The sequence below is a fragment of the Marmota marmota genome, unplaced genomic scaffold (genome assembly GCF_001458135.2).
Source record: "Marmota marmota marmota unplaced genomic scaffold, marMar, whole genome shotgun sequence".
Lineage (NCBI taxonomy): Eukaryota > Metazoa > Chordata > Mammalia > Rodentia > Sciuridae > Marmota > Marmota marmota.
This window is the reverse complement of record NW_025999900.1, coordinates 37,848,147-37,857,145: the sequence shown is the minus strand read 5'-3', so window position 1 is coordinate 37,857,145 and position 8,999 is coordinate 37,848,147. Positions and strand designations below refer to the sequence as shown.

Here is an 8,999-nt window from a genome sequence, read left to right as displayed (position 1 = left end):
CCGGGAGAGAACACTTGAGCTATGGTAGCAAAAAGCGCACCAGTAGCAACACCCGGGGGTTTCTCTTTGGGAGAACTTTGACCCATTTCACCACATTTCTTCTGAGCTCCTGGATGACTGGGTTTCAAAGTGCTCAAGACTTCAGATTCTCATTTTAAAGTCCTCCTCCTTCCCCCATTCCACCATCAAGAAGCAAAAAGAGGGCTGGGCTTGTGGCTCAGTGGTAAAGCCCTTGCCTAGCATATGTGAGGCACTGGGTTCCATCCTCAGCACCACATGAAAATAAATAAATAAAGGTATCATATGCATCTACAACTAAATATATTTTTTAATTAAAAAAAAGAGGCAGAAAGAAGGGCAATTACAACTTTTGCCTAGGTGTTTACCTCTGGGAGACTCCAAAGCCAGTAAGCTTGTAGCATTCATGAAACCACAGAAGCATGAGAAAGCCCACATGGCTAGAAAGCCCACAGTTTACAAAGGAGAGGTAACAAAAGATATCACCATAATTAAAAAATATATACACTATGACAGAAATGCCTCTTAACTTAGGGAGGTGGGAGTTTCCTCATCCATAGATACCACCTTTCTAAGAGTATTATATGGATTAAATGCAATAAGGCATATGAAGCACTTAGTGGCTGGCTTGTAGGGAAAGTTGGAGAAGCATTAGCACTTTTTAATAATGTATTTATTACCATGGTGTCAAATGTGGAGAGGTCAAACCTGTGATGAGAGGAGTAGGCCCAACTTCTAGGCAGAACAAAGGATTGAAACAAAGTAAGCCAAATACCTCTTCATCGTCCACTTGCCCAAAAATCTCCTATTCAAAAAAAAAAAAAAGTAAGTTTCAAGATCAGATACAAAAAGACAATATGCGTTAATTTTTCTAGGTAAGATCATTTTCAGAGGTTGAGGGTGCATTCAATGGGAAAGGGGAAAAATGTCTATCAAGAATTTCTCTTGGGCTGGGGATGTGGCTCAAGCGGTAGAGCGCTGGCCTGGCATGCATGCAGCCCGGGTTCGATCCTCAGCACCACATACAAATAAAGATGTTGTGTCCGCCGAAAACTAAAAAATAAATATTAAAAAATTCTCTCTCTCTCTCTCTTAAATTCTTCTTTTCTTTTAAGGCCTGGGGATATAGCTCAGTTGGTAGAGTGCTTGCCTCACATGCACAAGGCCCTGGGTTCAATCCCCAGCATTAAAAAAATAATAATAATAAAATTTCTGTTAAGACAACTTTACTTAAGAGAAGTTTTTCTTAGCTCTGCCCTCCATAAATCCAAGAATCCAAAGATATGAAAAGAAGTCAGGAGACTGAGGGCCACTAATTTTTGATGGTACCAAAGGGTTCAATTATCACAGCAATTGATGGAGAGCAGGCTCTGATGACATTTACAACTTCCCCTCCTGAGATATTTAAGCCTTAAATGACTTTAGTATCCGCTCACCTCCATCATGAAAGACCATTTATATTTTTCTCTCCCTCTGATTCAGCTCCATTTTCTAGTTCATCTTTTATTACTAAAACTCTCCACCAATGTTCATGGCTCATGATCCTCCACTGCTTTCCAATCGATAAATAACTTTGGGAAAACATCATGGTCATTACTTTCTATAGCTTTTACATGAAAACTTAATTGAACCTACACATTTAAAACATGAACTGAACCTAGCATGAATTAGTATAAATTCTTACTTGGGCCATGGCATTTGTCACAAAATGGAATATCACATCTGCATGGCTTGAGACTCTTTTAGTAGATAGTCATAAAATTATGATGTTGCAAGATGTCTTGTCTAGTGACTCAGAAATTATCTAATTCTGCCTTTCTCATTTAGAAAATGAGAAAAATAAGACACAGTTAACTTAAACATGTGCCCAAGATTGCATGACTAGTTTAGGCAAGAATTTAGATTTTTAAAATTAGTCTAGTGATGTTTCCAAACTGGAACTCTAATTAATGATCCCAAATGGATTATTTCCCAAGGTCAAATTCACCATACATAGACAGCAAATCAATCTGCAAATGGGCAGACTCCCAGATTTGAGGGAAAAACCCTGCTCACCCAAAAGAGTGTTGAATGCCCATGATCCTGACATATTTGCACTTCCACCCTTCACCTGAATACTCCTATTGTATCAGTCAGAAGGCAAAGAAAACAGCACTCAAGGACTTGAGGACTGTGTTGGTCAGTTTTCATCACTGTAACCAAAATATCAGACAAGAGCAGCTCAGAGGAGGAAAAGTTTATTTTGGACTCATGGTTTCAGAGGTCCAGTCCATGATTGACCAGATCCATTGCTCTGGGCTGGAGATGAGATAGAACATAATGATGAAAGGGCATGCTGGAGGAAAGAAAGCTGCTCACTTCTTGGCAGCCTGGCAGCAGGGGGAGAGGAGTGTGGAGCCAGGTACAAAATATAATCCCCAAGACCTACTTCCTCCAGTCATGCCCCACCTGCCTTTAGTTACCACCCAGTAATCTATTCAGATTATACATCGATTAGGTTACAGCTCATAACCTAATCACTTTACCTCTTAAAAATTCCTTCATTGTCCCATGAGCTTTTCAAGAGACATCTCATATCCAAACCATTAACAATGATAAACTAGTCAAGCATGACCCTGGCTATTTGAGATATAAATAAGGACATACAGCAAGAGTAACAGTCTTCACCTCCGTCTGCTACTCAAGGACAGAAAAAACCCATCTGGTAGTGCTCAAGGTGAGCCTGACACATCCTGAGGCATTTTATCTAAGGTAAGGGTCCCCATTCTCTATCCTCAAGGTTGGCATATCCTGTGTTCAGTTTTTGTGGTAAATCAGAGCGATGGTTCCCAGACTTTCCCCTGAAGTGCTAGCAATGGCAAAGGAAAATTAAATAAAATATCCAAAATCATGCCCCCAAAGCATGAGCTTTCCTTAAGTCTTTCTTTCACTTAAATAATATTTATAAAATAAGCTTATGCACGGATATCATAGATGTTGTCTTAAAATTTCACTTGTTATCATGATGGATTTATGTTACTTTCCTAGTTTTCATAGCTGCACTGTGATTATGTATACAACAGTGCTTGTAATTAAGGAATAGTCCCTGAAGTATTAAGGAGTCATGGGTATCGAGTCTGTAACTCATTCTCAAATGGCTCATAAATGTCAGCAATTGGGGAATTGAGATGATGCATGTAGGGGAATTCTGTGTGCTATTTCTGAAACTTTTAATTTGAAATTATTTCAACATAAATATATTTAAAGTTGTAAAAATATATGTAATTTCTTTGAATTTTTTGATATTCCCAAGCACACAGTTTTATTTTCTATGAATATAATATTTTAAATCACTTCCCATACCGCCGCCCTCAAAAAAATAGTTTAATTAAATATAGAAGGCATTTATCTTGTGACTTTGTGTTTATCTGTGTTCTAGAGTCTGGGATAGGAGTACACTGGCCTTAATGAGGTCCTTCATATGATCTTTGTGGGTTTGTATCTCTGACCAATATTTCTCTTTAAGAATAAGGTGAGGCCAGGCACATCAGGCATAGAGGTACACAGCTACAATCCCAGCTGCTCAGGAGGCTAAAGCAGTAGATTCACCAGTTGGAGGCCAGCCTCAGCATCTTAGTTAGACCCTGCCTCAAAATAAGCATTTTTTTTAAAGGGCTGGGAATGTAGCTCAGTGGTAGAGCACTTGCCTAGTATGCACAGGCTCTGGGTTAAAGTCACACACACACACACACACACACACACACACAAAATGAGTGAATGAGGAAGATAGGCTAGTCATGGGAATGGTGTATTAGGAAAGTTCCTTGCATGCCAAAAAATGAGATATAGGCATAGAGAATTTGGAATAGTGACTGGGACAAAGAAATCCCTTAGGAAATATTAGCTCTGATTGTTTTTATCATTGACATCATGGTCATCCCCGGGAGGTCTGAAGGTTGTGTGCAGTCTTGTAAATTAAAGGCTGCAGCAGGAATGTGAGGGTAGCCACATGTTTCAGCTCTGGTCAGGTTGAAGACTATGTCCTCTCCCTCATGAGGACAAATCCAGGAATCTGAAACAAAGGAAGACAGTCAACACATCGAGACGAGATCATGGTGGGGATGGGTACCTGAGAAAAACCCAAAGCACTGCAAAGTAACAAAAATAGATCTAGCAGGACAGGGACAATCATTGCGAAGAGAGTGGGACTCCCAGGAGTGTGGCAACTGGATTCCATGAGATGTAACTCTAAGACTCTGAGCTTATAAACCAGGGTCCAATGTATTCCCATGAATCTTTAGAGCCAGGAACCCCTCTTAGAAGAGAATCCCTCTTAAAGGAATTTGTTATAACTTCTGGAAGCTTCGGACAAAACTTCTGCCTCAATCTGAGACTCACCTAACTTGCCTGCACTGATTATTGCCTCTTTGCCAAGATCTCAGATCCCAGGCAAACAGACAAGAGAAACAGACAAATCAGCCTGTTGTTCTCCAGAGCTGCTCAGGAACAGGACACTGACCTGAAGTCTTCACATGCTTCTGGTTTCTCTTTTGGCTTTTCCAACCCAAGGTTGCCTCTACAGTTTCCCAGACTTCTATACTGTTTGTATTACTGTTATCTATTCTGTCTTCTTTTCCCCAAATATATTGCTATATATGCTCACAAAGTAATTGGTAATGTAAATATAGCTGTTATGGTTTCAATATTAGGTGTCTCTCCAAAGCTCATGTGTGAGACAATGCAAGAAAGTTTAGAGGTGAAATGATTGGGTTATAAGAAGTTCAACCTAATCAGTGCATTAATTCCCTGATAGGGATTAACTGAGTGGTAACTTATAGGCAGAGAAGGTGTGGCTAGAGGAGGTGGGTCCCTTGGGGTGTGCCTTTGAGTTATATATTTTGTCCTTGCTGAGCAAAGCTCTCTCTGTTTCTTGGTGGCCATGTCCCCAGTTGCTTTCTTCTGCCACACCCTTCCACCATTTTGTTCTGCCTCGCCTCAGGTCCCAAGGAAAAGAGTCAGCCATCTGTGGATCTTTGAAACCATGAACCCCAAATAAATTTTCCTCCCCTAAGATTGTTCTTGTCTGGTCTTTTGGTCATAGAGGTGAAAAAGCTGACTAAAACGTACAAACTCGTTCTCATTTATGAATTAGCATTGCAATCGATGTTTCACAGCCAGAAAACAATGATGGGAGCAACTGGCCAGTTAAATGCCAGGACCATTGATAGGAGTAGATGCTTCTTGCAGTCACCTGTCCTGACCCCATGAAGTCCACCATGAATGTGTAAGTTGTTTGGCATAAATTTGGCTAAAAATCTCCTGTGCTGTGTCCAGAGAAACAGGACATTTGCCTCTGAAGTTAACCTTGATCCCTTCATTCAGTTTGGCTCTGTGTGAATTTGACTTCCAGCCTTCTGTAGCCCAGCTTGTCTCAGTCTTGGTGCCTCCAGAGAGCAGCAACAGCAAGGTGCTTCTCACACCCTATCATAAGGACCTTTAGCTTTCAATTTATCATAAGAGTTTTCTCATACATAATCTTTATAAATACATCCCATCATTGCCCTCTACTGGGGCAATGAGGTACCTAGAGCTAATTCTGGTTCTAAGCAGAGATTTGAAAACCATACACCCCACACCGCCCTCAGAAATAGCAGAGGAGTCTCCTTTAGAACCCTCCTTCCTGAGGTCAGTGTCTCCCTCCCAGGAGGCCTTTTAGAGGGTAAAGCCTGAAGAACCCTACTAGGGTGGCTCTAGTAGTTCAAAGATTGCGTTTTAGTAGCGGCATTGGTGCTGGTCTGCTTCACTCCAGTAACCCAGATAGAGTTTTCTGGTATCCTTGCCTAACCCTCCTGGGGTTTCCTGGGGGAAAAAAAAAAAAGGTCTTTGGGGAGGTAGTTGCTTAATCTTTCCTCTTCTTTCAAGCTACCTCAGGGTCTTCTATTAAGCCTCTCCTTGTTTTTTTTTTTTTATTGGTTGTTCAAAATATTACAAAGCTCTTGACATATCATATTTCATACATTTGATTCAAGTGGGTTATGAACTCCCATTTTTACCCAGATTGCAGAATCACATCGGTTACACATCCACGTTTTTACATATTGCCATACTAATGACTGTTGTATTCTCTCCTTGTATTCTAGTGTGACTGCTAAGACTTTTTTTAAAAAACTTTTTAAAATAATAACTTTATTTAATTTATTATGTGTTGCTGAGGATCTAATCCAATGCCTCACATGTGCTAGACAAATGCTCTAACACTGAGCCACAACCCCAGCGACCCCCACCTTTTTGTACTGGGCATTGAACCCAGGGGCGCTCGCTCTACCACTGAGCTACATCCCCAGCCCATTGGTTATTATTTTTTATTTCATTTCTAAGTTGACCAGACTGGTTTTTAACTTGAGATCCTCCTGCCTCAGCCTTCTGGGCCAATGGGATTATAGGCATGTGCCAGCCTGGCTGCTAACACTTTGTTTTTCCTTGTTTCATAGAGTTTTGGAGCCAGGGGGCATTTAATAAATTATTCAACTGAAAATCTTTGTGTTACAAATGACAAGGAGACGAAGGACCCCCATAGAGACTGAGGCCAGCACATGGTTCCTGTGTGCCCCTTTGAGCTAGCCAAAGGCCAGGTCTCAAGGGAGAGGGAAAAACAGAAAGCAAGTTGAAGACAAGTTATCGTGGAGATAAAAGGAAGTCCAGTCTCATTAGAATAGTATTTTGTTAGAGTACTGGTATTTGTTAGAGAAGTGGGAGAGTACTGGTAAGGGATGGGTGGACTGGACATAGGCTGAGTAGAAGAAGGCTTTGATGCCAGGTGGAGGAGGTTGAATTTTGCCCTGTATGAAAGGGAACTGCTGAGGATTTTCTTTAACAGGGAAAGGAGTATTTTACCAAGACTCATCCAACAATATTATATATGCTCAATTAGGCCCAGGAGAAAGTGGGACACATAGGAGATGATGACAGTCATCCAGATAGGGGTAGAAAGGGAAAGAAGAGAAGCAATAAGTCTGGCCTCATGTGCCCCAAGGCTTTGAGCATGCTGGGTATTCAGTAAGTTAGCTACCTAATTGATACAGGGATGAAGAAGGGAAAGTCAACTGAAAGTGTCAAAAAAACCCAAGGGTTTTTCTCACACCCTATCATAAGGACCCTATCGGAGCAATATAGCTTTCAATTTATTATAAGAGTTTTCTCACACATAATCTTTATAAATACATCCCATCATTGCCCTCTACTGGGGCAATGCGGGACCTAGAGCTAATTCTGGTCCTAAGCAGAGGTTTGAAAAACATATACCCCTCACCGCCATCAGCAATACCAGAGGAGGTGAATTCTGAGACAATAGAACCAGCTGCATGAAAGGTAGTAAAGATCCATGTCAGTGGAGGTATTCAGGCTCAAATCCATTTGGGGGAACATTATAAAGAATATGCTTATGAGCTTCCCTGGTGGTGCACACCAGAATATACCTCCAATCAGTAACAGACAGACCTCTGAAGTGCCTCCTAGCTTGGGTATCCCACGAAGCTGGGTGGATGTAAAGTCAGCAACGTGCCTGACCCAACCTCATGCAATTGACTAGAAATTAGGTTTTTAATGTCTGGTTCAGTATTCTTATCACTTCACTATTTCACATTTGCATCTTGAATCATCTCAAGGGAAGAAGTTAAGTTACACTCTGGGACTGGCCAGAAACACCCATATAAAAACAAAATCAGTAAGAATTGGCTCTTAAGTGCATTTAACCCTTTTGCGGCCCTGCCTGCATAGAGTGTGAATTGGGGAATGGAAGTGAACTGGTTTTGTTCGCTCACTACTCCGTTGCTTTGCATGTTACTCAAAGATAGAGACATTGTCTCCTCAGTTGGAAAATAAATGTAAATATTTCTGTCTCATGTGGGTGCTACAAGATAAATGAGAAGATGTTGTTTCTATCAACAAATAGATCAATAGACACGCTCTGCTTAACTCTTTGTCAAGAACACAGTACACAATAGTGGTGATGTTCAATCTACTTATGATCTCGTGGGCACAGCACCAGTCACTCAGAGCCACAATGGCTCATCTGCCAGACCAGTGACTAACAAGGTGACTGTAAACTCACAAGACAATTTTCAATAATCAGGAAAGTAGTATGGGAGCCAGATAGGCCTAATATTTTCATTATTTTTTTTTTAGTTGTAGGTGGACACAATATCTTTACTTTTATTTATTTTTATGTGGTGCTGAGGATCGAATCCAGTGCCTCACACGTGCTAGGCGAACGCTCTACCACTAAGCTACAACCCCAGGCACCCTAATCTTTAATTCTGGTCCTGCCACTTAAACATGTGACCTTAACCTTCCTGAGCCTTGGTTTCTTTTTCTGTAAAATGGGGATAATAACATGGGACAGATAGCAAATATCTGTACATAAAGCACAATGCCTTGACCCATGAAACACTTTTTAAGATGATGGCTATTTATTTTTTTTTATACCAGGGATTGAACCCAGGGACACTTAGTTACTGAGCCACATCCCCAGCCCTTTTTTGTACTTTTATGTAGAGCCAGGGTCTTGTTGAGTTACTTAGGGTCTCACTAAGTTTCTGAGGCTGGCATTGAACTTGCAAGCCTCCTGAGCCACTGGGATTACAGGCATGTGCCACTGCTATTGAGCTGTTATTTTTAACAAAGCACCTAGAACATATTAGATGTTCACTAAACAGCAGTCCGTAGTATCCCTTTCCTCCTATTGCTGTTGTAAATCCCTGTACTGACTCAAACCTTAAAATGGGGTGTATATTTTCCTGGCTGCTATTAGTAGTCAACATTACACTGTGCACCATCGGATTTACCAGATTTCAACATTTCACTACACCACACTGAATATGTAAAATCTGGCCTCTCATTTAAGATCACTTTTGCAGGACTGTATATAAAATATGTTTAAAGTTTTACATTGAAATTATATGACCACAAGTAATTTGTGATCAATGCTGTGCCCTTCTTCATTC

The 8,999-nt window shown here is 40.8% G+C and overlaps 1 protein-coding gene across 7 annotated transcripts in view; it reads right to left on the bottom strand.

The window, feature by feature from the left end:
- Rnase13 (ribonuclease A family member 13 (inactive)) overlaps window positions 1-8,999 on the bottom strand; it is a 41,493-nt gene that overhangs the window by 16,769 nt on the left and 15,725 nt on the right. For 5 of the 7 annotated variants that reach the window (XM_048798870.1, XM_048798866.1, XM_048798867.1 and 2 more), the window contains exon 2: window positions 699-823. The gene's annotated coding sequence lies outside the window, so the exon portion shown is untranslated. The remainder of the gene's footprint in view (window positions 1-698; window positions 824-8,999) is intronic. The other 2 variants (XM_048798869.1, XM_048798871.1) reach the window with 1 other exon arrangement.